The following is a 10,481-nucleotide window of genomic DNA, read 5'->3' as shown; positions in this document are numbered from 1 at the left end:
GCCCAAGTTTAATTTATATTTTATGGCCAGATTGGCACGTTGCAAAGCAAGTGTTATCTAGACCCCTCCTATTACCCTCAAACTTTTTGGGCACTCTTCCATACCAAAATCATCACCACATGATAATATTCAGCTCCATTTTCTTGGTAAATCTTTCTCAGGAAATTTCCAAAGTTTCTACCTCGAGAGAAGCTTTGTGAAGTAAGTACTAGTTAGGCTTACCCAAATGATTTGAAAATTTACAAGCGCATGACCATACTTATGTAACTTATCTACACCAAATTTGAGCTCATTTCATTCATCCAATTTCTCTCGCTAATTTTCCCAAGTTTCTGTCTAGAGAAGAGCACTGTGAAGGAAGTACCACTTTGGCATGTCCAAATGGTATCAATTTTCTATAGTGCTTTCCTATGCCCAAATAACAATCCTCCACAAAATTTCAGCTCAATCCATTCATTATTTGGAGCCCAGCTTCAACATTCATATTTTTTTCCAGTGTGGTACTTTACAAAGCAAGTACCACCTAGGATCCTCCTTTTGAGCTGAAATTTTTTGAAGACATTCCTCTTAGTAGATGATCATCCTCAGCCAAAACTCACGCCCATTGGCCATGTGCATTTCCCGTACCACTAATCAAACACTTGGCTGATAATTCATCTTTGAGCATAGGTCGGTCTCCTCGTGAGATTCTTCTGTTGTAATTTTCTTCCTAGCACATACCTGGGGAGTGCCCAATCCACTAGACATGCCAAGGCCTCCCAGAACACATGTCAACACCAAGGTCACGCGGTGACCACGCGGCGGGCATGCGAGTTTACGCGCTTTGGAGTTGGGGCCCTGGGCCACCATCCAAAACTCGACGTATCGTCACCAAACCATGTATTTATGCATAAATAGATACTTATGTAACTAGAAATGATTTTTGGGAAAAATAAAGAGCAAACAATAAGGTAGTTGGAGTTCAGATTTGACTCGCTTCCTACCGAATCAATGGAAATTTGTCTTTTTCACCGGAGGTGGATCAAAACTTTTGAAACCCAACCATTTTGTCAATTGTGCATTAAATATGGCCTAGTATTTTATAAAATTGATTAGGTCCACTGTTGCAACAAAAATATGGTCGGTCCTTCACAAAAAACTCATTTCAGGCCCTCAAAAAATGGAAAATGATTTTTTCGTGCAAAGAAAATGATAACTTCCTTAGGAAATATTGTTTGTAATTCCAATATGCACCCTTGTGCACAATATGAGATCATTTGAATAAACTATGCCATGAATGTGGCCATAAGATTGATCATTTGGCTTGAAAGCCATGAATCTTCACGCATGATAGCTCATTTCTGAGAACACTTTTTAAAAATAATTTTTTTATTACAAGTTTATTATTTTTCATGGTAACTTGGTCACACATATTGACACAATGCGAAGGTTTTCCAAATTTTTGATTTTTTTTGAATTTTTTTATGCCCGTTTCAAAATGTGGTCAAAACGGCGGGCTTGACCGTTCCTAGCTAGTGGTTGAATCTTGGAAAACTTTTGATGTTTCTCTGATTAAATAGATACTTATATACCTAGAAATGATTTTTTGAAAAAATAAATAGCAAACTATGAGGCAGCTGTAGTTCAAATTTGACCCGCTTCCTACTAAATTGACGGGAATTTGTCTTTTTCACCAGAGGTGGATCAAGGCTTTTGACACCCAACCATTTGTTCAATTTTGAATCATATATGGCCTAGTATTTTATAAAAATGATTTGGTCCAATTTTGCAACAAATATATGGTATGTCCTTCACAAAAAGAACTCAATTCGGGCACTCGGAAAATGGATAATGAATTTTCCGTGCAAAGAAAATGAAAACTCCCTTAGGAAACATTGTTTGGAATTCCAAGATGCATCCTTGTGCACAATATGAGATCATTTGAACAAACTATGCCATGAATGTGGCCATAAGATTGATCATTTGGCCTAAAAACACTGAATCTTCACGCATGATAGCTCATTTCTGAGAACACTTTTTGAAAATAATTGCCGTATTACAAGTTTCTTATTTTTCCTGGAAACTTGGTCACATATAATGACTCGATGCGAAGGTTTTCCAATTTTTTGAAATTTTTATGCCCGTTTCGGAATGCGATCAAAACGACGGGTTTGACCGTTCCTAGCTAGTGGTTGAATCTTGGAAAACTTTTGATGTTTCTCTGATTAAATAGATACTTATGTACCTAGAAATCATTTTTCTAAAAAATAAAGAGCAAACTATGAGGCAGCTGTAGTTCAAATTTGACCCGCTTCCTACTAAATCAGCGGAAATTTGTCTTTTCACCAGAGGCGGATCGAATCTTTTGGAACCCAACCATTTTGTCAATTGTGCATCAAATATGTCCTAATATTTTAGAAAATTATTTTGGTCCAAATTTGTAAGAAATATATGGTAGGTCCTTCACAAAAAGAACTCAATTCGGGCACTCGGAAAATGGAAAATGAATTTTCCGTGCAAGGAAAATGAAACTCCCTTAGGCAACATTGTTTGGAATTCCAAGATGCACCCTTTTGCACAATATGAGATCATCTGAACAAACTATGCCATGAATGTGTCCATAAGATTAATCATTTGGACTTGAAAGCCATGAATCTTCAGAGATGATAGCTCATTTTTTAGAACACTTTTTAAAAATAATTGTCGTAATACAAGTTTATTATTTTTTTCTGGCAACTTGGTCACATATAATGACACAATGCAAAGGTTTCCTATTTTTTTTTTGAATTTTTTATGCCCGTTTCAAAATGCGATCGAAATGGCGGGCTTGACCGTTTGTATCTAGTTGTTGAATCTTGGAAACCTTTTAATGTTTCTCTGATTAAATAGATAGTTATGTACCTAGAAATGATTTTGGAAAAAATAAAGAGGAAACTATGATGCAGCTATAGTTCAAATTTGACCCGCTTCCTATTGAAAGGCAGAATTTTGTCTTTTTCACTAGAGGTGGATCAATACTTTTGACACCCAACCATTTGGTAAATTGTGCATTAAACATGGCCTAGTATTTTAGAAAATTGATTTGGTACAATTTTACAACAAATATTTGGTAGGTCCTTCACAAAAAAACCTCTTTTCGGGCACTCGAAAAATGAAAAATGAATTTTCCGTGCAAAGAAAATGAAAACTCCTTTAGGAAAAATTGTTTGTAATTCCAAGATGCACCCTTGTGCACAATATGAGATCATTTGAACAAACTATGCCATGAATGTGGCCATAAGATTGATCATTTCGCTTGAAAGCTATGAATCTTCACGCATGATAGCTCATTTCAGAGAACACTTTTTAAATATAATTGTCGTATTACAAGTTTATTATTTTTCCCGAAAACTTGGTCACATATGATGACACAATGCAAAGGTTTTCTAATTTTTTGATTTTTTTTTAATTTTTTATCCCCGTTTCAAAATGCGGTCGAAACGGCGGGCTTGACCGTTCATATCTAGTTGTTGAATCTTGCAAACCTTTTGATATTTCTATGATTAAGTAGATAGTTATGTACCTAGAAATGATTTTTGGAAAAAATAAAGAGGAAACTATGAGGCAGCTACAGTTCAAATTTGACCCACTTCCTACTGAAAGGCAGAATTTTGTTTTTTTCACTAGAGGTGGATCAAGACTTTTGACACCCAACCATTTGGTAAATTGTGCATTAAACATGGCCTAGTATTTTAGAAAATTGATTTGGTACAATTTTACAACAAATATTTGGTAGGTCTTCACAAAAAAACCTCTTTTCGGGCACTCGAAAAATGAAAAATGAATTTTTCGTGCAAAGAAAATGAAAACTCCTTTAGGAAAAATTGTTTGTAATTCCAAGATGCACCATTGTGCACAATATCAGATCATTTGAACAAACTATGCCATGAATGTGGCCATAAGATTGATCATTTCACTTGAAAGCCATGAATCTTCACGCATGATAGCTCATTTCAGAGAACACTTTTTAAATATAATTGTCGTATTACAAGTTTATTATTTTTCCTGAAAACTTGGTCACATATAATGACACAATGCGAAGGATTTCCAATTTTTTTTAATTTTTATGCCCGTTTCGAAATGCGGTCGAAACGGCGGGCTTGACCGTTCATATCTAGTTGTTGAATCTTGCAAACCTTTTGATATTTCTATGATTAAATAGATAGTTATGCACCTAGAAATGATTTTGGAAAAAATAAAGAGCAAACTATGATGCAGCTACGGTTCAAATTTGACCCGCTTCCTACTAAAACGGTATAATTTTGTCTTTTTCACTAGAGGTGGATCAACACTTTTGACACCCAACCATTTGGTCAATTGTGCATTAAACATGGCCTAGTATTTTATAAAATTAATTTGGTACAATTTTACAACAAATATTTGGTAGGTCCTTCACAAAAAAGCCTCTTTTCGGGCACTCGAAAAAAAAAAATGAATTTTCCGTGCAAAGAAAATGAAAACTTTCTTAGGTAACATTGTTTGCCATTCCAAGATGCACCATTGTGCACAAATATGATATCATTTCTTTTATTTTTTCATGTGAAAAAGTAGAAGAAAAACAAAAGAATGCATTTTTTCAACATAATTTGTCTTTTTGATGAGAGGTGGATCGAAAGCATTTTACATATAAAGATTTTGTCAACTGTACATAAAATATTGTCTTATAGTTTTAGAAAAATGGAGTGGTGTTGTAAACATTTTTGGCACTCTGAAAATAGAAATGATCCCTCCCCCCTAAAAGATATTTGTCTTATTCCAATTCCAAATTTGTTAGTTTTCCTAAAAACTATGTCACATTTGGTGACACAATGAGAATGTTTCTTTTTGAATTTCTCATATCATAAAATTGTTTATATAATTCAACACCTTTTTAAAAAAATATGATTCAACACCTTATTTTTAGTCGATTACAACCAATTTAGAAGGTCATAACGTGTACTGGGTTTTGATTGGTCTATGGACATGTCACGCGAATCGTGCTCAAACGCCGTCAGATGCTCTCGGATCCGACGGCAGCCCTTTCTCCCCCTCCCCCTCCCCCTCTTTCTCTCCAAAAAAAGAAACAGAAAAAAGAAAACTCCCTCACCCTCTCACCCCGCGAACCCTAGCGCTCCAGATCCGCCACCCACCTCACGCGCTCCCTCTCCCCCATCCCTCCCCTCGTCTCCCACATCGCCGCCGCCACCCCGCCGATCCCATCCCTCCTGATTCAGATCCGGCCCCGCCGCCCGCGCCCGGGCGCCACCACCCGCTCCTCCTCGCCTCCTGGAGGACGTCCGCCGCTCTTCCTCCACCCGTCCCGGAGGCCTCAGTCGGCGCCCTCCGTCGCAGGGCCGCCGCGCTCGTCCCGCCCTCGCCGCCGCACCTCCACCGCCATCTCCGCTGGCTCCTCGCCTCCGCCTCCGCCCCTTCCCCGTCCAGCGCGCCGCTCGGGAATGAGCACTGGAAGGACCTGGTGGTCGCCGTCCGGGACGACGTGCTCATCCCGCGGCCCGAGACGGAGGCCGTCGTGGACATGGTTGCCACCACCGACTGCAAGCGGGGGTCCTGGTCCTCTCCCTCGTCGTCCTCGGCGGCGGCATCGCGGCTTGGCGCCATCGCCATGCCCTGCGTCGACGTTTTGATCAGCTTTCACGGATCGCCGTCCTCACGGTACGCACGCACACATGTCTGAAATCTACAGTCAACAGTTTGGTGTACGCGCTGACTACTGAGTCATGAGCCATGCGTGTGGTTGTGCTTGTGCAGAGGTTAGTCGAAGAGGGCTGGAGTTCATGCCGTTCCTGCTGTCCCTGTCCGTGTTCCTCTTCGGCACCTCCTGGTGCATCTACGCCCTGCTCGGCCTCGACCCCTTCATCTTCGACCTCATCCTGGTGAGATTTCCATCCAACCCTCCCCGTCCCCATGGTGCTCTTTCTAGTTAGTACTCTTCCGAGAGAGTTGCAGTACCAACCGCTAGAATCCTCTTTCTGTTATTCAGTACGTCTCCCGCTGTCGACTTGTTGCTCATAAAAAGCACCATTGATTTGCTTGATATTCTGGTATAGGATCATCATATATTGAAATCTGGGACTTGTTTCGGAGTTCAGACTCCCTATTTCGGGGCAGCAACAAGGAAATTTAAGGCCTGTTTGTAGTGATTCACAAGGATTTCCTGGTGCGGGCTTTGCTCCCCTTCGAACCAAATCGAACCCAACAAAGAGAAAGCACACCCGCACGCATCCTTTTGGTTGATGTCCCTGATGCCAAATTGTAATCACTGCAACTGTACTTCTTACTTCTGTTATTTTCACTTTTTGGTAACTGAAACATAGCCTTCATCGTCTGTTTAGGAGTACACATGAATTACCACTAAATGAGGTCAATATTTGTACTCCATGGGCAAATGTTGTCTACTTTGGGTTTCTCTTTCATGGAATACTGTTTATAGTGATATACGCTTTCATTGGGGTAACACAGATTGGTATTGATACTTTCTGATTGCTTTATGTAAACTGTAAGTCATGTTAAAAATATATATCAATAGGCATACTAAGTGATATGTGAATGTCAAAACTAAATTATAAAGTCAAGGATTTGTGACAGTACTATGAATTGGTATATATACCACTGCATCGATAAGTGCAGAACTGAAGCATTGATGGCAACTCTTCTTTTTTTGCCTGTATATATTATTGAATCCTTCTTATTTTTGTGTACTTAATACGGAGGTTGCAACAACTCTTCTACAACACTAGAGTTTTGTTTCCCTGTACTTTTGTAACATATTTAGTCCTGACTGAACTTTTGTCATGATCAGGTTGAAAATATTGGAGCTAAATTGGTCAGGTTGAAAATACTCAGGTTGGTGCAACTCCGACCTTGTCGCCCACACGTCGTGCCCGCAGCGGCCTCAGCGCCGTCGACACCACCACCAGGTCCTGATTTCCCAACCACGCCGATCTTGGCGTTCTTCTTTTTGTTTGATTGTGTTTCAACCTAAGAATTTTGTTACAGCTTCGGCGCTTCGCGTTTGAGTTTTGCAGCGCCGGCGGACGTCCAAGCTGCTTACTGAATGCCAGATGGTGGAAAAGATTGTGCTGATATATCCCCGCGACAGCCCCAAATGCTGGATCAGTTCAACTCCTTGCGGGTCCCCAAGCTCAGGTACTCCCATTAATCCTATCTGATGCTTCCTATGAGTACCAGCCTCGCATGCATGCTCAGGTTGGTGCTGCTGGATTGAATCGGTTAACATTGGTGCTTTTTCTTGCCAAAGTTGGATTCATTGAGCTACATGTCCACGCCTCAATCACTCAGAACAAGTTGATTGCTGGATGGTAACTCTGTTATAGCTAAACCATTTTTATTAGATTAACTAAATTGGATTCCATTAATCTTATTTGTATATGTTCCCTTGACTGCATAATTGGCAGTTCCGTTTTAGAATTAAACAACTGGTCCTTTGGTTTGGCAGTGTTTATCTCTTTTGATGATTCTTCTGCACTACTGTATCTGTTAGATACTAATTGAGTTTCAGCTTTGATTTATTAACATGCGTGGCCATTCTAATAGACATCATTCATTTCAGTTTTGGACCTTTCTTGGTGGATGTGTCTCCTTACTTCATCTCTTTTACTTTCAACTTTGTCGCAACCATAGAGGATTCTTAATTTGATTCTTCTGGTATGTATGTGGTTGCAGCATCCTGTTTGAAATATAATATATCATGTTCTCTGCACCGTCGCTGATTTTCAATAGTAACAATTTCGTACTCCTCCAGCACCATATTTCATTATGATAATATTATTGGTTCTTGAGGTTTATTTATAGACATGGGATGTTCTCAAAGTTTAATCTTAATATAGGTTCATACGGACTCGGTCGGACAAAGCAATTTCATTTGAGCAGATATGATACTAAATCACCTGTCAGTTAATCCTTTCATGTAGGAGAACCATTGTACTAATCAGAAGATGCATGCGTTCTGGCATCCACTAAGGGTGACCCCTTTTTCATTTTTGTCAAATAATGTTAGTTACTCACCTTAGAGAACCCCCTTTTTTATCTTCATATAAGGTTGCCTCCTACTGCTAGCGTATGCAATTAAAAACAGCTATTTGCACCATCATTCATTGCTTCAAACTTCTGTTGATCAATTCACACCCAAAAAAACGCTTACTTGACTGGCTACTATCAAATCAAAATTTTATAAAACGGACAATCTAGCACTCATATGTCATATGACAATTGCAAATCTCTCAGTCTATCGAAGGAAAAAAAGGTGTACATGTTTTTTAGCTTTTACCTTTATAAATGTATAAATATCATGTACTTATCTACTTGCTTCCTCAACGCCCCCCTTTATTATCCTCTCTAACCTATTACTATACAGTGCAGTGTCAAATAATATAGTTCACACTATTAGATAATTAAGAAAATATCTCAGTGACCAAAGCATTGTTAATCCAGTAGGTTGCAATACACTCTATTCATTGTTTAAGAAAACCTACTCTACTGCCAATGCATACTTACGCTTTTGTCACATTGTTGTTCTCGAATTCTCAAAACCAGTTTGGCATTTCATTCTTTCATTTATAAGAAAATCCTTAACGTCAACTAAGTGTCCTGCAGCAACGCGCGGGGTATCATCTAGTTCATTCAGTTTGACTGTGCGTAAAACACTATAGTGTACAACTATCAACTTGTTTCACTATTCAGTTTGTCACCCATTCAGCTTACTTACTGGGGCATCTTTCTTGTGAGAGTTTACTTGATAGTACAATATGTTAGAAGAAATTACCATGTCTCCGGAATGAATCATTGATCGCTCTTTATACACTTACAACTCGGTTTCTTTCATATAAGTTCTGCTGCCTTTCTTTAGGTTGAGCTACTGCCCTGTTAATTATTGTAACAAACATTATCATTTGCCACTTTGCTCTGTGTTGAGAACTGACCAATAAGTTTTGTTTGCCAATTAGCTTTCTGTGGGCATGCTCTTAATCCCCATATTACTAATTTGTAATTTATGAATCAAACATTATTATTTCTGTCCTCAACAAGTCACGGCGCTATGTTCTCTTTTTTGTTCAGGTAGCTCTGTCAAATATAATCAACCTGCCTATGTTCCATTTTGCTATTTGTACTTAGGTAGAAAAAGCTAAAATCTGTACATGTAATGCTGAAGCTATATTGGTTGCTTGTTTCTTAATTATTTTCTTCTGTAATGATGACCTGAAATGCCACGCAGGTCATTATTGGTGCTGCTGCTGCTGTTGTTGTGGTTGTTGGAGGTGTTGCTGTTGCATCTGGCGGAGCTGCCTTTGGGGCCCCAAAAGGTAACCTTCATCAGCCACAACCCCACAACAATGGCTCAAGGTTCTATGCCCCATCACCCCTCTTTCTAAATTACTGAAATGAACCAAGATCTCATATATTTAGGAACGGAGGTAGTAGTAAGGTTAAAATAGAACAACAAGGGATGTTTCTAATTTGGTTATGCTAGAATAATGCATCAACTCGTGGTATTCTTGGATGTTACTCTATGGTGTCAAAATGATAGTAAAACCTAGGCTCTTGCATGGTTCTTGAATTAATTTTTCTATTTTATTGCTAACAAATATTGCCTATGTTGAGACTCTAAACATGTGGATGTTCCTCTCATTTACAGGAATTCTACCTGAAGAAATTCGGAGAAAGCTTGAAGCCCCAGTTAGCAACTTGCTTTATATGTTATTGACTTGTAATGCTAAATTTGTTGAGAATTTTGATGTACTGTTGCACATGTTACTCGAATGCTGGTAGTTATGTACATATTCTCACAATATTATCCGTTGTTTACTTGAAATGCATTCTTGGGCTGAAAGTGGCTGAAAAAGTATATGTTGTATTGAATTTGCGTTGATTGTGTATGTCTATGCTACAAAAGAAGAGGCATGGTCCAAATGGAACAAGTGCTAAAATGTCTATTGGACCTAATCTATTTGGGCTTTGAAAAGAGGCCTGAAACATATTGGCAGCAATTAAGGCTGAAAATTAAATAGAAATGTGTAAAAAAGGCCGAGGCCCAAAAAAGAAACAGATAGTAAAAGGCCATGGCCTAGAAAAAAATGCTGAAATGTTGGGCTTGGCCCGTGAAGTTGACCAAAAATTAATAAGACAAAAGTTGATAAGAAAAAATAAATAAAACGGTTGAATTGTTGGGCTCCGCCCATGTAAAACAGTGAATCGCAAAAATTAATAAGACAAAAGTTGATAAGAAAAAATAAATAAAACGGTTGAATTGTTGGGCTCCGCCCATGTAAAACAGTGAATCGGACCGGGCTGAATCTTGTTAGTGACCTTTTCAATTGGTCGCAATTTTGCCACGTCAGATTGCCACGTCGGATCCGACGTGGCCTGGGCAGACAACCAATGACCAAAACAAAAGGTCATGGGTTCAACGACCTTCTGTTTTCGTCGTAAACGTCTACGACCTTCTC

The 10,481-nt window shown here is 39.0% G+C and overlaps 1 long non-coding RNA gene across 4 annotated transcripts; it reads left to right on the top strand.

Moving 5' to 3' along the window:
• Positions 1-5,081: 5,081 nt before the first annotated feature.
• Positions 5,082-9,894, top strand: LOC125508228. 4 transcript variants are annotated; one of them, XR_007283281.1, is made up of 7 exons: positions 5,082-5,670; positions 5,767-5,891; positions 6,066-6,270; positions 6,818-7,164; positions 7,589-7,683; positions 9,251-9,338; positions 9,671-9,894. It is a non-coding gene; the product is annotated as an uncharacterized LOC125508228 (long non-coding RNA). The 4 variants fall into 4 exon arrangements; XR_007283280.1 differs by lacking the exon at positions 6,066-6,270 and having other exon boundaries at positions 5,086-5,670; positions 9,251-9,378; XR_007283278.1 differs by lacking the exon at positions 6,066-6,270 and having other exon boundaries at positions 5,087-5,670.
• The last annotated feature ends 587 nt before the right edge of the window (positions 9,895-10,481 follow it).

Source organism: Triticum urartu, chromosome 5 (genome assembly GCF_003073215.2).
Source record: "Triticum urartu cultivar G1812 chromosome 5, Tu2.1, whole genome shotgun sequence".
Lineage (NCBI taxonomy): Eukaryota > Viridiplantae > Streptophyta > Magnoliopsida > Poales > Poaceae > Triticum > Triticum urartu.
Note: the sequence above shows the minus strand (reverse complement) of the source record. Positions and strands in the feature narration are given on the sequence as shown.